The 22,454-nt window shown below is 44.7% G+C and overlaps 1 protein-coding gene across 11 annotated transcripts in view; it reads left to right on the plus strand.

The window, feature by feature from the left end:
- RANBP17 (RAN binding protein 17) overlaps nt 1–22,454 on the plus strand; it is a 99,386-nt gene that overhangs the window by 57,818 nt on the left and 19,114 nt on the right. For 8 of the 11 annotated variants that reach the window (XR_006163052.1, XR_006163059.1, XR_006163054.1 and 5 more), the window contains one exon: nt 752–822. The gene's annotated coding sequence lies outside the window, so the exon portion shown is untranslated. Of the gene's footprint in view, nt 1–751; nt 823–6,242; nt 6,406–9,688; nt 9,836–22,454 lie in introns of those variants that run through there. The other 3 variants (XR_006163057.1, XR_006163056.1, XR_006163061.1) reach the window with 3 other exon arrangements.

The raw sequence follows: 22,454 nt of genomic DNA on the forward strand, positions 1-22,454 counted from the left end.
CAGCTGCAGGTAGACAAGGTTCTGCAGTGATTAAATATGCAGCTTGGCTGCATTTGTTGTGACAGACCTTTAGTAAATTCTACTGTAAGCACCATCTGTCTAATTTGTATAAAGAAAACTTGGTGCTTTAAGCTACTGATAAAGAACTAAATGCTTTATCATAAACAAAACTTTTGCTCTAAATTATCTTAAACACAATTTATTAGGTTAAAGCTATTTTTCTATCATAATGGATAAATAATACATGCAAAAGTGCTTTCAGGTACTTCATTTTGCAAGTACTGAAAACAAAACCAGTTCAGTTCTTCAATAAAATGCTCAGTATTGCCATCCACAGGGAGATGACACTGTTAAAATATCACTATGAAAATGGTCCAGGACTGCCAAATTCATTTAATTTGTGGGTTTTACTAGGACTTTCTAACTGGCTAGGGGTTCTTTTAGGTTTTTAATATTTCTGAAATGCACCACTGAAAAACAGTTGCAACAAGAGAGACCTTTCTTTTCAAAATATATTTGTAACCATTATATCTGCATACTAAGCATATGGCCAGATTTCTTTTTCAGGGATATCAAATGTAATTGAAGATGGCTGAAGTCATTATGTGTGTTGCTTTCTTTTTTTCCTTTTTCCTTTTTTTGTTTTTTGGTTGTTTTATTGGGGGTTTTTTTGGGGTTTTTTTTTGGGGGGGGTGCGGTTTGAGGCTTTTTTTTTTTTACTACTTTCTTCTTCATGTTTTTATATTAATAGGAAAAATTTCCAGCATTAAAACAGTGCCTAATTTTGTCCCAAGAATGCCAAGATTTCTCCTGGCAGTGTGGGTAAGTAATCCCTTGCCTGGGCAGCTGGAATCTCAGTAGCACTTTATAGTTTATAGTTGTGACATCATCAGATCTGCTAGAAACACACGGCAAAGGGATCTGAGGAAAAGCAGTTAAATAGCAACATGCTATCTTTAGCTGGTTTGTAGAAACTCCATGCTGTTCAATTATTTAAAATCGTTGATTTTCAGCTTGCACACATTAAAAGTTTTCACACTAAGTGCCAAATGTTGCAAACAGCACTTTAACAGAATGATTTTGCTTTGATCCCTGTAGCAGTTCCTGAATAATTTATCACAGGTTATTGCCTTAATTCTGGAGAGGGATAGAGCAATAAAGGCAGATGAAAACACTCCAGTTGAAACACCTTGGGGCCTGCTCATTCCTCTGACACGGCTCTTTTGTTGGAACTATTTAGAGGTTATTAAGATGTGTCTCCAGAATTAAGAGTATGCTGTAAGGATGAAGACAGCCATCTTAATTCTAAAGACAAAGCACAATGACCCTTCACCTTTTTTTTCCTTTGTTGTTATTATATAGCAGAATTATGAGGGTAATATTATAGCTGCACCCAGTAGTGCCACTGCAGTTAAGGGTCTGTCAGACTCTGCATCCCCAGCCCTGTTTGGGGTGCTGGGGCTGAGCAGGCTGTTCTGCCTTGGAAGCCCTCACTCACACACTTGGCACACGCTGGCAGGTCAGAGGGGCTTTTCTGGCAATAGTTACATCTCCAGCTCCCTCCCCTTGAGAAAAATCCATTGAAAAATGTGCTTCAGGACTTTGAAACTAAATACCTGAATTTATTTTTTAAATGGCTTTGTTATAATTAAAACTTAAGGAAACCTGTCACTGCCATTCAGGGAATGCTGACAAGCTCCTGGTGCTGTGTTTACTGTGTTTCTTGTTGCTGTGTTTGTGTGTTTGCTGTGTTTGTGTGTTTGTGTTTGTGTTTGTTGTGTTTGTGTGTTTGCTGTGTATTTGTGTGTTTGTGTGTTTGTGTGTTTGCTGTGTGTTTGCTGTGTTTGTGTGTTTGCTGTGTATTTGTGTGTTTGTGTGTTTGTGTGTTTGCTGTGTGTTTGCGTTTGCTGTGTTTGTGTGTTTGCTGTGTTTGTGTTTGCTGTGTTTGCTGTGTTTGTGTGTTTGTGTGTTTGCTCTGTGTTTGCGTTTGCTGTGTTTGTGTGTTTGCTGCGTTTGTGTTTGCTGTGTTTGCTGTGTTTGTGTGTTTGTGTGTTTGCTGTGTGTTTGCTGTATGTTTGCTGTGTGTTTGCTGTGTTTGCTGTGTTTGTGTTTGCTGTGTTTGTGTGTTTGCTGTGCTTGCTGTTCTTCACTCCTTTCACTCCCTGGGCACTGCTGCTGCCACTTGCTGTCCCAGGAAGGGCTGGGGATGGGACAGGAGCAGCAGCCTCAGGTGTTCCTCAGGCGCTCCTCAAGTATTCCTCAGGTGTTCCTCAGGTGTTCCTCAGGTATTCCTCAGGACATCTACTTTTATTAATAGCTTTTAAAGTCTCCCAACCAAACTGTTTCTGAAATAGATTTGCAGAAGAGTGTTTTCTCGAAGCATTTCTGTAGAGACAGAAAGAGCCTGTTGGAGGTGCTTGGGCTGTCCCTTCCAGCCCCTGTCCCACAAAGGCACAGAGGGAGCTCTCTGTCCCCAAACACAGCTGAGTTTCTGCCAGGGCCCTGGCTCTCCTCCCTTGCCCCAGACCTGCTTTGTGCAGCCTTGACATCTCCTGTTGACATCTCCTGTTTTGTGCCTGCTATGGGCAAGGGAACCAAAATCCGGGTGGAACATTTCCACTCTGGGCAAGGGAACCAAAATCCGGGTGGAACATTTCCACTCCTTGCGTCTGTGCTGCATCCCTGGCTGCGTTCAGAGAGAAGAGTGAAGTATTGCTGCCAGGCTCTTGTAATTGTTGGTATTTTGGCCACCTTGGCTGCTGAGCAGTGATTTTCTGTGCGGACAAAGCAGCACACCGAGTATGAAAATACAGAGGAGTATAAAGTTACAATTTTATATTGCATCTCCTCAGTATTGAACACTTCCTCTCCAGTGATTTCAGAGTCCCATTAAAGTTAATGAGAGTGGAGACCTCTGAGCATCTTTGCAAGTTCAGGCCGTTTCAATGCAGAAAGGAAATGCAAATATTAAAATACTCCCAGCAACCTCAATAGTCTTTGGTAAAGACCTCTCTTTGTCTGGGATAAATCCAGGCTGTGCCACCCAGGCCAGCCAGGCTGATGGATCTGAGAGAAAGGCAGGAATCAGCCCTGTCCAAGCTCGCAGGGAGCAGTTTACCAGCATCAGCCTTAATTTGTTCTTTATGTGATCAAGTGAAATGAATATGTGACTCTTACCTTTTGTATTTATCAACCCTATAAATATTGCAGTGCTAGCACCAAGTCATTATGACACATTACTGAAAACCTTGCCTTTAAAGAGGGAACTCCTGACTGGGTTTTTCACCATGGTTCTATGATTGTTTTTTCCCAGTCTCTGCAGAACTGTGACTCTTTTTTTTTTCGTAAAAAGAAAAGAAGTACAAATCCCACCTGCAACTTAGAAAATACTCATATATGTGAGTAAATCAAAAAGTTTGTTTATGTTGTTAAAATATTTTTCATTCACTGGTGTTTCTTATTGATGTCTATTAATTATCCAGAAAGCATCCTCTTAGCAGGGGCTAATTGTCTGTGCACAGTATGGTGTGCATGGGGGCAGGGAGGATTCTGCAACCACACTTCAGCCATCAGAGGGGAAAATGTATCTCAGAACTGATGTTAACACAGGCAGAGGTTTGCATCGTTTCTTCTCAACTGAAAAGTAATTTTAAAATATTTTTTAAAGAAAATTTATTTGAAAATTTACTTTTAAAAACCAACAAAACAACAAAAGATATGTTAAAATAATAGTACAATGGGAGTCTCAGTGCAGCCTTAATTGGAGCTCATTATGAGTATCAGTTAGTCTTACACCATTCAAAATATTACAAGCTTAAATTAACATTTTATTGTTATTATCACTTTAAATGTATTAATACAGGAAGCACTTTGAAACATTAACACATAGTATTCATATATAACGTTTTAATTTGCATTATTCATTATGCGAGCATATCAAATAATCCTAAGCATTTTCCTAAGGTCAGCACTAGAAAACTTGTGGAAATCTTTTATTATCTGAGGATCTTTGTGTTTTTTCTGAAAAATAAAGGAGCTTTGAGCCAGACATTCAAACCAATGTATCAAAATCAGAAATGTGCCCATTATTGGCTGATTATTGCTCCATCTGCTCGGTGCTAAAGCGAAAATCAATTAGGGAATCTCATCCTGCAGGCAGCGGGGCTGGGCTGGGCACAGAGCCCTCCCCAGAGGGGTGGCACAGGGGGACAGGACAGGAACAGGGGGACAGGACAGGGACAGGGGGACAGGACTGGAACCGGGGGACAGGACAGGAACTGGGGGACAGGACTAGAACAGGGGGACAGGACTGGAACAGAGGGACAGGATAGGAACGGAGGGGACAGGACTTGAACAGGGGGACAGGACAGGAACTGGGGGACAGGACAGGGACAGAGGGGACAGGACTGGAACAGAGGGGACAGGACAGGACTGGAACAGAGGGGACAGGACTAGAACAGGGGGACAGGACTGGAACAGGGGGACAGGACTAGAATAGGGGGACAGGACTAGAACAGGGGGACAGGACAGGCACAGGGGGACAGGACAGGCATAGGGGGACAGGACTGGAACAGAGGGACAGGACAGGAACAGAGGGGACAGGACAGTCAGCCCTGCCCCAGGGTGGCACTGAGGGGACAGGACAGGCACAGAGGGGACAGGACACCCAGCCCTGCTCTGCCATCACTGAATTCCCTCCCAGCAGCAGGCACAGCAAACAGAGGGCACTTCTCTCTTGTGTCTCACTGCTCATCTAAAAACATCCAAGGGGCTCCTTCCCTTTGTACATCCCTAATGTTGTCCTAAAAAAGGAACAAACCCCAAACCTGTGTCTTTAATTCCAAGCACAATGTACCTACATTTGCTTTAACATCAGAAGTGCTTTAAAAACACCATACAAGAACTATCTGGGGAGATTTCCTGCTCTGGTATGAATCATGTCTTTAATTTAGTCAGTTATTTTCTATTTATGTCAAGTCTATTAATATCACAACACCTGCAGTTGTCTTGATCCAGAAGAAAAGGGACTTCTGCAAACAAAATCAAAATCTTTACATTGTAGTTTTCTTCAATAAGTCATGATAATGAACTCTGCTTGTTTTAAATATATTGTGTACATTTTTAAACTAGCACATACAATAATGCCCCGGGTATTTTCTTAACCCTACAGAGTAATATTTTGTATTTTTGTAAATACAGCTGTAGCTCTTTCTCAGGCACATAGTCATGCTGGAAATAAACTGCTGAAATATGTAGTGAGGGATTACGAAAATACTTAGTTTATAATTTAGATCTCACAGAACTATGACACTTTATTATGTGTTTGTTAAATGGACAGAAAAAAAATAACATTTACATGATCTACAAAAAAACAAGCTTTTAAAAAACTTTTAGTAAATTGTGAATCTCTACTCTTCACTAACAATTTTCTTGGTGAGAAAAGGGAAATGCATCAATACCAGATCTCAGGTAGGAAATGATCCTTTCAGGACTGCCAGGCTGTGCAGCAGCCCCTGATGGGGTGGGGGCCATCCCTGGGTGCAGGGAGTGGGATCCTGGGGGGGCACCCACAAAATCCCTCTTTGAGACCCTTGCAGCCTGCAGGGATTTTGTCTGGGCAGGCTCAGTAGTAAGAAAGTAAATCCAAACCAGAAAGCAGTGTAATCTTTACTTCTCCTAAAATCTGTGGAAGGTATCCCTTATTTTAAGTTTTGGAGGACTGGAGGGGAAAAAACACAAAACAAAACCAACAACAAAGCACTGAACTGCTGAAGCCAGACTGTGAATTAACATCTCATTTTCTAGTGGGCACTAGGCACGTTTAATTTCATTAGTCAAATTAGTTAAATCAGTGCTTGTGTTACCCTGAAACTCCACAAAGCAGGAGGATGTGTGGGAGCAGATCAGGGCTGCCCTGTCCCAGGCTACTTGGACTCTGTGTTCCCTGTGGAGCAGGGCTGTGCTGCTCTGTGCAGAGCTGAAAACTGTGGGGGAGGACAGGATCCTGCCTCTGCCCCTCTGCAAAGAAAGGGATCCCCATGGAGAAGGCTTTTATGGGAGGACCCAGGATATACAGTCCCAGGACCCTTTCTTGATTTTTTAAAATTAATTTATTCCTTCCACTTCATGGATCAAGTTCATTTCAAATAAGTAAAAACAGCATCCAGCTTCGGGATTTCAGTATTCCATATTCTCGGTAACAATCCAAAGAAATGGAGCTTTGTGTGGGATTCAAGGCTCAGTTTCTTTTCCCTTGCACAGGTTCAGGATGTTTTCCTGCCTCCCCTCCAGCTGCAGAGAAGTTCTGCTTCTGTTCAGTGGATTTCATGTGCTCAAGTCCAGCTGCAGCAGCTATGATCCCAACATTGTGATCACAGCTCGTATTTACTGTAGTAAAACAGAAAGGTAAATGGGAAAAGAAGGGAAGGTCAGGTGCCAATTTTATTGTATCATTGTATTGTATTGTAAAATACCCTTTGATTAGCATGTTTCTTTCTTAGTTTTAAATATATCATCAGAAAATGGGTCTAATAGCGAAGAAAAACAGTTTTACAAAGGTTTTATTCTGTTATGTTTGAGCCCCACTATTTCAATATTGAAAATGGAAAATATTATAAAATATTATAAAATATTATAAAAATATTATAAAAAATAATGTCAGTTTACATCCATCTGTTCAATAAATAAACAATACAAAAAGGCAAGAAATAAAAGACTAAGCTTTTGATACATCATAAGATAATGTTTATTCTGTATTGAATACTGGCAGAAAAAGTCATTTGTAAATCATTGTTAGAAGAATGTCCTGATAAACTTTTCAAGTAATTGTAGGAAATACTTTGAGTCTGTCTGTAAGAAAAAAAATTACACTAGGTAATCTCTCACCTGCTCACAGGGTTTAGGATTTCAGCTTTGTCCAGTAGATGGCAAAAATGAGCAGAAATAATTGTTTGGAGCGCTCGTGGCGGGGAGGAGAGAGGGAAGCAGAGCTGTGCTGTGTTTTGCTGCAGGATGGAGGTGTCAGGCTCTGGTTCAGGACTGTGCTGCAGGTACCCAGGGCTGGACTGGGCTGCCAAACTGCAGCAGCCTCGCTTATACTAATTGAGTTTCTCCAGCAAATCAGGCTCCTTGGAAAAAGGCCAAAGGCTTTTCATAATTGTATTGACAAGAAAATGAATATGATAAATGGTGTTCATTCAGCTGAGACAAGATTTATAGTTTTCCTCTGGCAAGGGATGAAGAGAAAATATTTATAATAATAGTAAAATTTGTTTTAAAGTTGTATTAGGTGATCTCTCAAAAGACTTCATTAAAATATTTCCAAACATTTTAAGCAGCTTTAGGTGTTAAGTGTAGCATCTTCCCAAAGAATCAGTAATGGAACAAGTAGCAAAGTATCCAGTAATGAACAATTTAAAAAATAAAAAATCACACAAACAAACCAAGAAAACCAACCCCCTGGATATGAAAGTCATTTATTCTTCCTGAAATATTGATATGTCAAGCTGTCAATGACGATTGCAGCTTGGGAAAGTTTATTTGTCTTTTGTATTTGGAACGTACGGGCTCTGGAGTTTGCAGGTCAGTGCTGAATGTGCAGGTGTGGCCTGGCAAATCCCCCAGGACAGGCAAACCTGGCTGTCCCCAACAGTGCTGCTTCTCCTTATATTTTATTCCACTTTCAGGCTGGGCCAGATATTGATGTTTAATCTGTTTTTTCCATACTAACACCAGAATGCAGTCTAAGGTCCTCGGTCTGGAGCCAGCAACATCCATGGAAATTCAGTTGTGAGTCCAGGGAAATGTTCACCTTTTCACTTGGAGTTTGCTGCAGGTGGAGGGACCCACAGCAGCCCTTCCCTGTGCTCCCCCCAGCTGATCCTTGCTTTAATGATTTCTGCTCTCTGTAAAACAGAGAGGTTTCAATAAGGAAACGGGTTGGAAGAATAAATCATTTAGTCAGAGCTGCAGTCAGCTCGGTCACACCTGGATCCTGTGGGGGAGTGCATGAAGGTGCCTGTAGAAAACTCTGTGTGCAGACACAGCCCCTGAGCTCCCACAGCAGTGACCTGAGGGACAGGAACCCTGCAGCGACAGGGCTCATCCCTGCTCCCTGGGCTGAACTGGGGCTGGGTTGGGCTGCTCCACATCTGGAGTACTGGGACAAGCAGGACAATCCTTTCACCAGCTAACAGTGCTACATATTTGTGCAAATTCATATCATATTTCTTAACCAAATGAAACTATGGACAGCAGTAAGATGGCTTCTTCAAAATTATTCTGATTTTGAAGAACCAAATTTTTGAGGTGTGTGTTTTAACTGTTCAGGATTCGGTATAAACTTGAAAGAGCCAAACTGCTGTGCAGACTGAAGTTTCCTAATCACCAGAAGAGAATGCATTTCTCATGAAGCAGCAAACTGTGTGGAGTAGCAGGTCTTGCCCACTTCCAGGGACTCAAACCTCAGTATCATTTTTTTGTAGCTTGAATTCCTTTGAGCTAGAACTGACTGCTCAGGTTAAATTCATGCCTTACCCAGGTTCCATGAAGCTTGTGGTTAGAAACACTTAAAAATAATACTCTGCTTAAAATAAATTTATTCCACCTTATTGGATTTATAAAAGAAGCAATAAATTGCCAAAGCCTTTCTGTTGACCCTGACTTCTATAAAATTTAACTGCAGTTTCCAGTCTTCCCTGGTCAATGAATATGGACTCAGTGCTTCAGGTTTCTGAATTAAGGTAGCGACTCACCCTGGATGTATCAGCAGCCTTTGCTGCTGCCTTGCATTTTGCTTGGAGGTTTGGCTGTCAAGTGAATCTCCATGCTATGAAATCTGGAAAGGCGATTGGTTTTATCCCATGGAGCTCCAAGGGAGCTGTGCAGCCTGGCACCCGCTCCCTGCAGGGCCATGGGGGTGCGCAGAGGGCTGAGGAATGACTTTGGAGAATCAGTACAGCTCAGTTCTGTACCTTACCTGGCACTTGCTGCATATGGAGAAGTGACCACCCTCTCCTGGGAGGGAGCTGCACTGGAAATCTTCCTCAGCAAAATGGGGCTTCCACCAATGAACTTCCAGAGGTGTGAGCTAGAGTGGGCACCTGTGCCCTCTGAGAGCACCTTGGGTGAGAGGATCTGAATTTAAACCCCAGTGTGTCACTAGGCAGCTCTCCATAGCACGTTCAACACCTTTGTTTGATCCAAAATGGGAGGAATCCATAAAGGAGAGAGAAGCAAGGTCTAAAATACATTTCTTGTGTCAGCCTCTTCCCCGCATGGCTGAGCTGTAGAGCCTGGGGCAGGCGGCTGCAGGGTGCAGCAGTGTGGGGCTGCCTCAGGCAGCAGCAGCCTGTCCATCTGTCTGTCTGTCCAACTGTTCGTCCACCTGTCCATCCGTCTGCCTGTCTGTCTGCCCACACAGTACTGCTGTTGGTTGCCAGGGCTGTGGCTGGGATTCAGCTCAACCCAGAACAGGGTCCAGCCACAGCACAGCTGGGGCTGCATGGCCATAAATAAATAAATAAATAAATAAATAAATAAATAAATAAATAAATAAATCTCCAGAGTTAGTGTCTCATTTAATTGTACTCTTTAATCAGCAAATGTTTGTGTTTGTTTGTTTTACAAATGAATCCATTGCTGTTTTCAGCTCTGATGATGATCTGGAGATTTTTCTGTTATTTTTTAGATCACAGCATTTAAGTGTTGATGGATCATCTCCAAACAGAATTCTTGTCTTCAGAGTAGATTAGATCTGTAGAATGATCTGTCCATTAGTAGGAATTTATTGATGGCTCCTCTGCAGTGCAATCCTTGGGTGGCTTGTGGTGTAGAAGTGCTGTGAGTTGTTATTGCTGGGCAGGGTTGGGTTTGGGGATGCTCAGCAGGGCTGGGTTTGGGGATGAACAGCAGGGCTCGGTTTGGGGATGCTCAGCAGGGCTGGGTTTGGGGATGAACAGCAGGGCTGGGTTTGGGGATGCTCAGCAGGGCTGGGTTTGGGGATGAACAGCAAGGCTGGGTTTGGGGATGAACAGCAGGACTGGGTTTGGGGATGCTCAGCAGGGCTGGGTTTGGGGATGCTCAGCAGGGCTGGGTTTGGGGAATTCACAGCAGGGCTGGGTTTGGGGATGCTCAGCAGGGCTGGGTTTGGGGATGAACAGCAGGGCTGGGAGGTGCTGCAGCCTCGGGAGCTCTGGTTCCCTGGACAGGGTTCATCCCTGGTCCAGGGCAGCTCGTGTCACCTTTGCCCCAGGGCTGCTCTGGCTGCTCCAGATGTGCTCCAGCAGAGACACCAACACCCGTGAGTGTTTGATCCAGGCTGCTGACTGATGGGTGTGGGTTGATTTTATGGATTCAAATTATATTCCAGCACTTCTGAAACATGACAGGGCCATAACAGCTCTGCCCTAGAGCACTGTTAAAAGTGTTTCTAATAAGTTGCTCAATTTTACTACTCCCACTCACGCCTGCAACTGCAACAGGTCTCTGACACCACCAGTTCGTGTTATACCCCAACTGACAGAGCAGCTGATTTTGCTTTCTCAGTATTTAGAAAGGAGCATTACCAAGTTTTTCTAGAGAAAACTCATTTGTAGTTTGTGTAAACTGGAAGAGCCATTAATGGCTTGTTCCATTTAAAGGAAGACAATTGGTGCATCGAAGTTGCTTTTACTGCATTCAGGCTGATTTTTGGGTCTGGAATTTGTGTGTTATACAGCTGCCTTTATAAAAAATTTCAAATGTGATGTTGCATGTGATTTGTCAGACATGGAAACAGTACCTGTGCAATGCCTATATTTTAACAAAAAAATTATACACAAGTAACTTTCAGTTTTTGCAAAATAATTTTTATTTGTTTTGCAAATGTACTGTTGTAAGTGACCAACATTTTTCAGCTGTGTTTTAAAGTAAATTTGTTAAAAGATGAAGCAAAATAAAAATAAGCTTTGAAAATGTATGAAAGATAAAAAGCAAATCTTTAGATGATATTAAAAAAAACAACAATGTAGTCATGATGATGACTCAGCCCTATTTGTCTTATGGTACCTGATCCCACTGCAGTCATATTTTCCTTTTTATTTTTTATTTTAATTTATTTCCATCAGCTTTCACCATCCTTTCTGCACTTAGGAAAAACATAACCATATTATTGGGCAACCATTCAGCTCAGTTGTTGGCATCAAGTTTCTAAACCTTGCTGAGTAAACCACACGAGTTGTTTCCAACCTGCTTCATTCCTAATTCATGCCTTTAAAATCCCCAAAAACCTTTGTGAGGGAACCTCCTGCTTTCAGCTGCAGCTTTTCTGGTGTGTATGCACTTGATAAAATTCCCAGCCCCAAGGTATTGGTAGCTCTTGCACTTAAGGACGAGAAAGCATTTTCTGACTCATACTGGGATTTAAGTGTGCAGCTCAAAGGGAATCTGAGCCCAGCACAGATCCAGGAGTGAGAACAGGGCAGCAGAGCCCTGGGGGAGCTGTGTGCAAGGTCTGAATTGTGGTGAGATCCTTAGGAGTGGGGGGCATCTCAGAGGTGAGTGCCACAGAAAGAGGGAGTGAGCAGAGATCTGTGGGGAGGGCTGGGGGCACCTGTGGGTGAATGGGTGATCCCTGCTGACATCAGAGTGATCCCTGCTGAGGTCACTCGGTGATCCTTGCTGAGAACAGAGTGATCCCTGCTTAGAACAGAGTGATCCCTGTTGAGGTCAGTGAGTGATCCCTGCTGAGAACAGAGTGATCCCTGCTGAGGTCAGTGAGTGATCCCTGCTGAGAACAAAGTGATCCCTGCTGAGGTCAGTGAGTGAACCCTGCTGAGGTCAGTGAGTGAGTGATCCCTTCTGAGGTCAGTGAATGACCCCTCCTGAAGGTCAGAGATCCCCTGCAGTGGGCAGGGGCAGCTCCAACCCCGCAGATCTCCCTCCCCTGTTCCCTCCCCTGTGTTCACAGCTGCTCTCCTAGGCAGGGATGGCATTTCCCTCAGTTCAGCTTTGACAGGAGGACTGTACTTCATCTCCTCCAGGACAGACATTTCAAATCACCCACCAGCTAAAGCAGAGAAGAGATGGAGATGTGGGAGAGCCTCCCCCAGTGCCAGTGTGTGGGGTTTGTTGTGCTGTAAAACACTGCATGGGCACATCTGGGTCCCTGCAGAACCCAGGTGGGACTTCAGGGGAACTGTTCAGGTTTTCTCTTGGGTGGGTGACTGCCAGGATTTCTTCTGGGCAGAGCCCTCTCACTCTGTGGGAGCAGGGATTTCACAGGATGCAGCTGGCACAGCTGGCACAGCTGGACAGCACAGCCTGGCCAGCACCCATCACTGCTGGGCCCTGGGCACTGGAGTGAAGCCTGCATTGCACACTGCTCTGGGAAGGTTTCCCTGCCCACTCCAAGTATTTCAGGATACCACAGCTGATCAGCACTGGCCAATGGCTGTCAGCATTTTTAGCTTTTATCACCAAGTGGTCGTTTCTGAGATTTCTGTTCCAGTGTCCAGCAAGATGCAACTTCTGGAAATGTGCTATAGGGATTCATTAATGATGTATGATCTTTTAAACATAAAAATTCCTATAAAAGTGCTGATATAAAGGAATTTTACATCATTTTCAAATGCCTTCCTGAAAACCTTAATAATTGTATTTTTAAGGAAAACTGTAATCCATAATATACTCAATGAACATTTATGATAGAGTATGATCATGCTCTATGATCTTTTAAAGTGTATTTGTCTGTTAATAAGTCTGTGTAATCTTGGCAGACATCTGGGGAAAAATAAACAAGTAAACCAGCTGATGATCATAAAATTCACTTTGAGTTCTTGAACAATGTTTCCAGATCCTGAATTTTCCAATTCAGAAAAATTGTGCAATTTGGATAAAAGAATGAACTCATCCATGCCTTCTAGTCCTTGGACTCAGCTTTCAAGTTTTTTTCTGTACCCTTCTTCCAAGAAACTTAAAATCGCAAAAATAGTTGAGATTCTCTCACTCAGCATGATTTTATTGACTGAGTATTAGGGGGAAAAAAAATAGAAGATGCACAGCAAATGTCAGGAGATGACACCAGACAGAATGCGCTCATTTATCTTACCCAGTCAGGCAGAGCTCTGTGTGTGCCTGCAGCTCACGGCGAGCTCCTGAGAGTTGATCAGAGACACGTCTGAACTCAGGAGAGGCTGGGCTGGGATTTGTATGATAATCATTTCCTTTTTAAACTGAGAGAAACACGAGGTGATGGCATGGGCAGAGGGGGACAGAGAAGTGAGCATCTCTTTCTTTCCTCACGCTGCCCTCGTGGGAAGCGCTCCCTCTTGGTCTCTGTCTCAATGAATCCCCGACTGAGGGGATTGCCACAAGCCCTGCCAGGCTCCTCTCTCCTTAAGTTCTGTTTTCCACCCCTGGAGCCCTGCCAAGCCCTGTCTGAGCGAGTGGGGCCTCTCCCCTCTCCTCCCTGCCGTGCCCTTGACCCTGAGAGTTTCTGCCTCTGGCTCTGTAGGGAAGGACCTGGTTCCTCTCTGCAGCTCAGCCTGGCTGCTCCTTTTCTGAGAACAGAACATAAAGCAATAAATGACAATATGGCTTGTTGTGTAGTTTTGAAGAGGAGCACCTGGGCGAGTGCTGAGCTGTGCCCACAGATCCAGCTGTGCCACACAGATCCAGCTGTGCCGCTCAGATCCAGCTGTGCCACACAGATCCAGCTGTGCCGCTCAGATCCAGCTGTGCCACACAGATCCAGCTGTGCATTCGGGCAGTGCCCCTGTCCCCTCCTGTGCCCATTGATCACTCTCCTATCTCTTCTCTGTGCCCATTGATCACTCCCCTGTCCTCACCCGTGCCCGCTGGTCCCTGCCCTGTCCCGTCCTGTGCCCGTTCCTCACTCCCCTGTCCCCTCCTGTGCCTGCTGGTCACTCCCCTATCCCCTCCTGTGCCCGTTCCTCACTGCCCTGTCCCCTCCTGTGCCCGCTGTCCCTGCCCTGTCCCCTCCTGTGCCCGCAGATGGCTCCCCTGTCCCCTGCTGTGCCCGCTGTCCCTGCCCTGTGCAGGCAGCCCGGGGTGCCGGCTCCGCCGCGCTGTGCTCAGTGTGCCGCGCTGTGCTCAGGGTGCCGCGCTGTGCTCAGGGTGCCGCGCTGTGCTCAGGGTGCCGCGCTGTGCTCAGGGTGCCCCGCTGTGCTCAGGGTGCCGCGCTGTGCTCAGGGTGCCCCGCTGTGCTCAGGGTGCCGCGCTGTGCTCAGGGTGCCGCGCTGTGCTCAGGGTGCCGCGCTGTGCTCAGGGTGCCCCGCTGTGCTCAGGGTGCCGCGCTGTGCTCAGGGTGCCCCGCTGTGCTCAGGGTGCCGCGGGCTCAGTGTGCCCCGCTGTGCTCAGGGTGCCGCGGGCTCAGTGTGCCCCGCTGTGCTCAGGGTGCCCCGCTGTGCTCAGGGTGCCCCGCTGTGCTCAGGGTGCCGCGGGCTCAGGGCTCGTTATCCGGGCAATGATCCCGGCTGGGCTCCAGCGCTGAGCCCTGCCCATTGCGGCGGGAACCCTCGGAGGGAGCGCTGGGGATTTAAAACAAACGAGAGAGGAGAGAGCGGGGAGGACTCGCAACGCTGGAGTTCATCGTTCTTCATACCCAATACATTTCCCTTTTAATTGTGTGTGTGCGGGTCTCCTCACTGTGTGTTTTTGAACTCCCGGTGGCACGGGAATGATGTCTCCGAGCATCTTGGGACCTTCCATTTGTTGTTTCGTGGTTTCTTTACATTTTAGCAAACCTCTTCCCTTTCGTCAGAAGAGGGTGACATAAAAATAATATTTTCAATATGCTGTTTTTATTTATCTACATTCTGTCATGATATACTGTGATGTAAGTTTTTAATTTTGCTTCAGCTTTCAGCTGCTGTAGCAGTTACTGCTCAGGGTCAGCGAGGAGGTTAGCCACAGTAGCACAAAACAATTTCCTGTGCTCACAGCTCAGGTAGCATTTGGATGTGGATTAAATTTTACCACATTTTCCAGTAGCCAGACACAATTATTTCTAATGGGCTTTAAATTGCTTCCAGAACATGTATTTCAAAACTTAGTGTGGTAATCCATTCAGTGTCAACTTCATAAGATAATGGGTCTTCTTCCAAATTTTGGTTGAAGGGATTCTTGCAGGCTAACAGGTATTTCTGAGCAGCAGCTGAGCTTGGCTCGCTGCTCTGCTCTGCCCTCCTCATTCCTGGCGTGCTGCTTCCACAATCTTTGTGCTGCATTTCTAACTCGTGTTTCAGAATCCCTTTCAGCAAATTTATCTCAGTGCTGGACACGCTCATTGTGCTTATTTGAGAGCTTTTATGCACATTTTGTGGTTGTGGAAGCCTTAAATAAATCACTTTTTGAAGCTCTCTCCCATTTTTATGATTCACATTTTCCTTTTTTGTCTGGGCACTTCTTTGCACTTGCCCAGCTCGAGCCATGTTTATGGGCAGTGGTGAATAATAAAAATAGGTAAGGGGGAAAGGCAAGAAACACTTTTTCTCTATAAATATGATACATTCTCACAAACTTTGTTTAATCTCACCGAAGTCTTTTTATATCTTCATCTAATGCACACATGTTAAAATATGATTCAGGTGTGTTGTTATCATCCAAAGCACTCATGGGTCTGAAATCCAGAACGAGCCCTGCTGCAGCGACCTCACTGAGCCCTGAGGAAATGAGAGTGCCACGGGAAGGGAAGGGAAGGGAAGGGAAGGGAAGGGAAGGGAAGGGAAGGGAAGGGAAGGGAAGGGAAGGGAAGGGAAGGGAAGGGAAGGGAAGGGAAGGGAAGGGAAGGGAAGGGAAGGGAAGGGAAGGGAAGGGAAGGGAAGGGAAGGGAAGGGAAGGGAAGGGAAGGGAAGGGAAGGGAAGGGAAGGGAAGGGAAGGGAAGGGAAGGGAAGGGAAGGGAAGGGAAGGGAAGGGAAGGGAAGGGAAGGGAAGGGAAGGGAAGGGAAGGGAAGGGAAGGGAAGGGAAGGGAAGGGAAGGGAAGGGAAGGGAAGGGAAGCCGTGGGGCTGAGCCTGGGGATGCTCCCTGGAGCCCAGGCTGCTGCTGCTGCCTTGGAACTCCCCCCTGCCCAGACACTGAGGAGTCTTGCAGTAATTAACTCATTCCACTTTCAGCAAAATTCAAGTCCCTGTTTCCTCCCCATCAGTTCCACTAACATCTTTAAAAACCCTTTCTTATCCCTATCAGAATTTTGTATCACCCCTGAGTCTCAGAGAGTTCAGAATTTTTGTGAGTGGCTTTGCTGTCAAGGGCAGGGCAAAATGCTGGATTAAAGGAAATTACTGAGAATTTTGACACTCAATGTACTTTAAGGTAGTGAGCTGCAGTTTCTCCCACAGTAAGAAGAAATTGGTGCAAGCTGGATTTTTTTCATTTGATTTCTAAGTCAGTAGTAGCACTGGCACTTCAGTGATTAGTCTCTACAGAGTTTTGGTTTTGACAGGAGCTATGAATTTCAAACACAATTTTTTAATTCAACACGTCAAAGGTCACTTTTATGCTGATTTAATTTCTTTAAATGGTTTCTTTTAACAATACGAGTTTATAAAATTGCATTTTGGTCTTCCACTACAGGGATTATAAATGTAAGCATATCCTCAGTAGCTGAGGAGTTGTTCTTGACCTGATTCCAAGTACCTCTGTAAATTAGTTTATGTTCAGTAGTATCCATTGTGTATAAAAATATTCCCCTGAAGCTCTTGCTAAATGTTACAAGTAGATAATTTTTTTTTTACCTACTCAGGCCTGGCACTGCAGTGTGTGTTTTGTTCAATAAATGCTGAAGCTGTGCTCTGATGATACTGCTGGATCCTCCCCATGGCTGCTGCCACCCTGGCAATGGATCCCTGAGCACAGAACAGCCCTCCCTGGGCTCTGGCCCCCTGCAAAAATCTGATTTTACTCTGCCACGAGCCCCAGGCTCCTCAGTGCCTCTGGGGAGGCACAGCCCTGTCCTCCCCTGCTCCCTTCCCGCACCTAGTCCCTGCTTCATTTAATTAGGATTTTAATTACAGGACAGGTTTTTCTGAAGTAAGGTAAGAATTGCCAAGAATGATGAGGTGTAACAAAGCCAAGACTAGCACTTGGGTTCTGTGCAGGCCCGGCTTTCCCAGGTCCCATCAGAGGCTCAGATGAGTCAGGCTGGGCTGGGCTGGGCTGGGCTGGGCTGGGCTGGGCTGGGCTGGAGCCTGGACTTTGCTGTGCTCCTGCACTGCCTCAGCTCACTCTCATTAATTGCCTCAGGTCTGAAAAAAACTCTCATGAAGACAAACTCCCTCTGGGGTGCTGTGAAGATGAGCATTAAATTGGTACAAGGCACTTGGACAACTTGGTAATGAGAGCCTGTGAGCAGAGCTGTGTGCAGGATTGCACTGGGATGTGCTGGGGTGGTTCCAGGAGTCTCTGCTGCCTGTTAATAGCAACAGGAATATTTACCAGTCGCTGTTATTTTTACATTATAAACACAGAGGTGAATTAAAAAGTCATTCCCATCTGTGACTGGTGAAAAGAGGCTTTTGAAAAGGACAGGTTTGCTTTCTGAGGAATACATTCAGGGGGTGTGAGCACCAGTAATGGCTGAGACCGTTCTGGTAATAGATCAAAAGCAGGAAAAACTATCAGAGCCCGGGGTGGAGCTCTGCTCAGATGGAGGAGTCCAGCTGATAGACTCAGCCATGGTCTGGCTGTACTCAGTGGCAGGGATTTAGAGCCTTTAGTTCAAATTTTGTGTACTAATTGCTTCATTGCTTAGTGGCTTTAAAGCTCTAGTCACGCTTGTGTAACAGATCTTTTACATCTTTTCCATCTTTTGCATCTTTTACATCTTTCTTCCAAATAGTAATGAAAATAGAGGCAAACAATAAGTTTAAATAGTGCCATCAAAATATTTTAGATTTGCAGCTGCTTAAATAAGCTCCTTCCTTCCTTCCTTCCTTCCTTCCTTCCTTCCTTCCTTCCTTCCTTCCTTCCTTCCTTCCTTCCTTCCTTCCTTCCTTCCTTCCTTCCTTCCTTCCTTCCTTCCTTCCTTCCTTCCTTCCTTCCTTCCTTCCTTCCTTCCTTCCTTCCTTCCTTCCTTCCTTCCTTCCTTCCTTCCTTCCTTCCTTCCTTCCTTCCTTCCTTCCTTCATCAGATCCTCTCTCACAGGGCTTTGTCAGATCAGGTTCATCTGCTGAAGGTCAAGGGCATTTCCATCTGTTACTCTCCACTCGAATCTGCCTTGTGTCGGAATTGTCAGCTTTGGCCTCTTCCAGTTGGGCAGGGATGACCACTTTGACAATGAACTTCAGGCCTATGTCAGAATGCTGCTTTCAGTGTCCCACAATGACCTGCTAATGAGCAATTACTCATCTTGAGAGCCTTTCTGTGAAAAGTGAAATAACAGCACCACAGGCTTTGTATTGGTGTAATGAGGGGAGTCTAGAGCAGCTCAAATGCAGTTTTCAGTTCACTTACTCAAATTTATTTCTACAGTGACATCTGAAATACAGGTATGACTGAAGTGCCATGCGAAACAGGAGCTTTTTGTGAGCTCTCACTAGGCTTGTAAAAGACAGATATGCATTTTTTTCCCTTTCTGTACTTGCAAACCCATTTTGTTGCCTGCATGCACTGTAAAGCATCCTCATATATCCAGCTAATCTGCAATTAGTTTCAATCTGTAAATTGTCACTGCACTGTGTATTCCCCATAAACTGGAAAACTTTAAAATTAAAGTACACCATGTTCCCACTTCTCCACAGGAAAACAGCAGATCTTACATAATACCAGCCTGAATACAGACTGAGATTTTTCTTTGTGCCACTTTGGTTCAGAACTGTCTTTGTCTTGCAGGAAGAGACAAATCCGGGGTAGTTAGAGCTGGCATCACCCAGATTTGTTTTTGCAGCACACAGAAAGTCCATGAAAGTGGAAAGTGGCTCTCAATGAAGTCAGTGTACTGTCTGTACAGCCAAACACGATTCCCAGGCACCCCATTCCCTAAACAAGGATCCTGAAGAGGGAGATGATGGCTGGATTGGGCTGGGACCTTGAGCTGTAACAGCACACAGCCTGTTAGGCACCACACTTAGGCACCACAAAAATTCTCCCTCGGGGGTGGTTTGGGCTGGGATAAATCTGGGTGAGGTTTCCTGCAGAAGGCAGGACACACCCAGAGTCCTGGGCAGAACCAGCCTGGACAGGGAGCTGTGGCACATGGCAAAACACTGGAGTGGGCTTGGAATGTCCTGAGCTTATCATTTTAAAACAATAGCAAGTTATCTCCAATGGTAGAGTTGAAAAATTGAAATCTGCTGAAGACAAGAAAGTATTTTGTCTCTCAAAATATTCTGATTTGTTGGCTAGTTGAGAAGTTATCATATCACCAAATTTGTAAGACCATTCTTCTGTCATCTGCTAATGCTGTTAACATTAATCAGTGGTAGGGTCAGCATTTTCTATGCATGTGTACTCCTTCACTAATATCCAAAACTAAGCCACTCTTGTAATTAATTTTTGGAGTGTCTGACCCACGGTCGTATGAGGTCCATTACCAGTTTAGAAGTCACATCTTAATCTGTTTTCTCTCCTCAGTATCTGAAGGAGTCCCTGCAGTAGCAGGACTTCACTTTCACTTCAGGCTTTCACTTGGCTAAAGAAAGAATTTAAGTATTTAGATAGTTCAGGTTTTCAAGGCAGCACATTCACGTGTATCTTCAAAAAAACCAAATTATATCAGGGACAATGGAAGATGCTGAATTTTGCTGTTTGGTATTTAGGATATGCTTGGGTTTTGAATAGCTGAAGAATGTGACTATTTTGGTTACTGGGTAAGTTCTTTTAAACCTGTAGATTTTTACAGACAGCGTTTTTATACAAGTCTGAATTGTTGAACTTATTAATGTGCCTCTCCAGGAATTGTACTGAAAACTCATGCATTTGTTATTCAGAAGAAAAACATTAATGTGTGTACAGGTATCTGTGGGGTTTTGTTTTATTTGATCAGCAGAGCTGTTGTGTAAATAATGCTTGTTCTGCACAGCTGTGATGTGATTTGAGGAATGTAAAGGTATCTGCCCATGGAAAAAAGAAACCAGTTACTCAGTACTTCCTGAAACACTTCAGGGGAGAATCAGAGCCACAGAAGCACACCTGGAGTGTGATACAGGCACAGCATCTGATTGCATCTCTTGCACTGTTTGATTATTGCTTTTCAACCAGAGGAGTGTCCAATAATTTGATGTTTGGGTTGGGGAGTACTGGTCTAAAGTAACTTGGAATATGGAGAAGGAGTCTTTTTATTTTAAAAATTAAATACCAGGAGATCATTTCCCTTTCACAGAAAAAAGGTATGTGACATTTTTCTGTATTCTCTTTATGTACGTGAAACTTTTGAGATTGTCGCTGCTGTCAGCTGTAGGACAAACATTCCCCAAATTCCTTTTCCTGAGGAGTGCGCTGCTGAGTAAAAACCTTTCCTGACTCCCCACTTGATAAGGAATTTGTCTCTTCCGAGGCACCTCACTGCAAGCCAGCTGCAATGGAGCTTTTCCTCGCACATGAACTCCAGCAGTTCCCCTCAAAGGGCTCACCTGGCTTTTCCTCAGCTGACTCAGTGCATCAGGGACCTCTCAGGCATTTTGTCACTAATCTCTGCAAAGCTTTCCTAATTCTCATGTGATTAATAGTATGGGATGCTATTCATTGAGGCAAAAGTAAAACATTTTTTTCTGTCTTGCTGCCTAATTTAGATGTTAAATAGCTAAATCCATTTACTTTCCAGGTTTAGTCTCAAAGGCAAATAATGCCAGTATTGAACTACAAGCAGTTGATGGACAAAGAAAACACCACTTAACTCCCTGTCCTTGCGTTATGTGAAAACAAAACCAAAATCTTTTAATTTGCAGAGATTCAGCAATGCCATTAAACTGCTGAAAAACAATTTCCCTGCAGCAGGTTGTTGTCATATTGCTGAGACCAAAAGGCATCGTCAGGTCCTCTGCAGGTGCTGTGTCTTCTGAAACAATAAAACCCGTTCTGAGATACCTGCTCAGGTTGTACTGGAGGGAGCTGATGGCTGATTAGGATCGCGTGCATGGGATAAGAGATAAGAGATAACACTGATAATAGATAACAGATAACACTGATAACAGATTACACAGATAACACTGATAACTGATAACACAGATAATGGATAACAGATAACAGCACTGATAATAGATAACAGATAAAAGATAACAAATAACACTGATAACAGATAACAGATAGCACATAACCGATAACAATGATAACAGAGAAGTGCAGGTAAGCCCCAAGTTTGAAATGAGCACCTGCTAGCACAGGACGAACCTAAGGCCCAGGTGAGTGGTGCTCCAGCTCCATCCGTGCCCACGCCATGCCCGCCCCCCGGCCTGAGAGGGGCAGGGGGTCCGTGTGCCTGCAGGGCTCTGCTCCTCCTGACCCCCGAGCTGGCCGTGCTGTCTGTGTCACCTCGCCCTGCTCACCCCCTCATCCCAGGATGGAGCTGAGTGCTCCAGGAGTGACAGGCGTGCTTTGACTGCATTTTTCCTGGTTATACCAAGATTTTTCTGTTTCCTTTATAATTCTATCCTTATCCATTTATCTATCCATAGCCTAGAGCTGATAGCTCCTCCTTGCTCCTGTTTGTTCTATTTATTTGGTTGGCTTGTCTCACTAAGATTTAGTGAGAACACTGTTCTGCAAAGCACAGGGTTCCACATGCCCAGAAGAGTCATTCAAGGGAGTTTGCTTGACACTCCCTGTCTGCAATCAAAAGGAAAAATGAGCATAGGGAAGCATATTTGATATACAGTTATGGGCAAATTTAAGTAGCACTTAACACTCATATCAGATTCTCATGAGCAAATGATAGCGTAGACCTGTGTGCTGTCCTGCTAAAATCACTTACTGTCGAGTGTAAAATACCTACTTGCACAGGATCAGCATGTTTAGAACTACTGCTGTTTTGTAAACTGATGATAGTGATTTACTTTGTATTATTCAATTTAAAAAGAAATAGAGTTAAGCACTGGTTAGGAAATACAGCAGAGTCCTCCTATGAAATATGTATTTTCAGATCTCTCACTTTTTGTTATTGATGGTGATTCAATTCCACCATGAATTGCATTTCTAGTTTATATGCAGGACTATTTTGTTTGGGAATGCGACAGTGCCAGGTTCTGTGGCCTTGGCTTTGCCAGCACTGGCAGTTCTGGACTCAGCTCTTTTCCAGAAATGTCCTGCCCTCTTGCCCCCTCGAGTTCAGCCCTCAGAAGCTCACGGGTCCCGTTGAGACAGAGTTGAGAGGCTCCAGCTCATTTCTGTGAGCTGTTAGGCCACTCCCAGCTCCTGCTGCTGAGCTGGCTGGTTGCTTTGGAAGACCAAGCCTTAGGAGACCACTTCTTGTCTGGCTGTAAATGTCCCTTCAGTGTTTCCTCCAAAACAGCCCTAGCAAG

Source organism: Catharus ustulatus, chromosome 15 (genome assembly GCF_009819885.2).
Source record: "Catharus ustulatus isolate bCatUst1 chromosome 15, bCatUst1.pri.v2, whole genome shotgun sequence".
Lineage (NCBI taxonomy): Eukaryota > Metazoa > Chordata > Aves > Passeriformes > Turdidae > Catharus > Catharus ustulatus.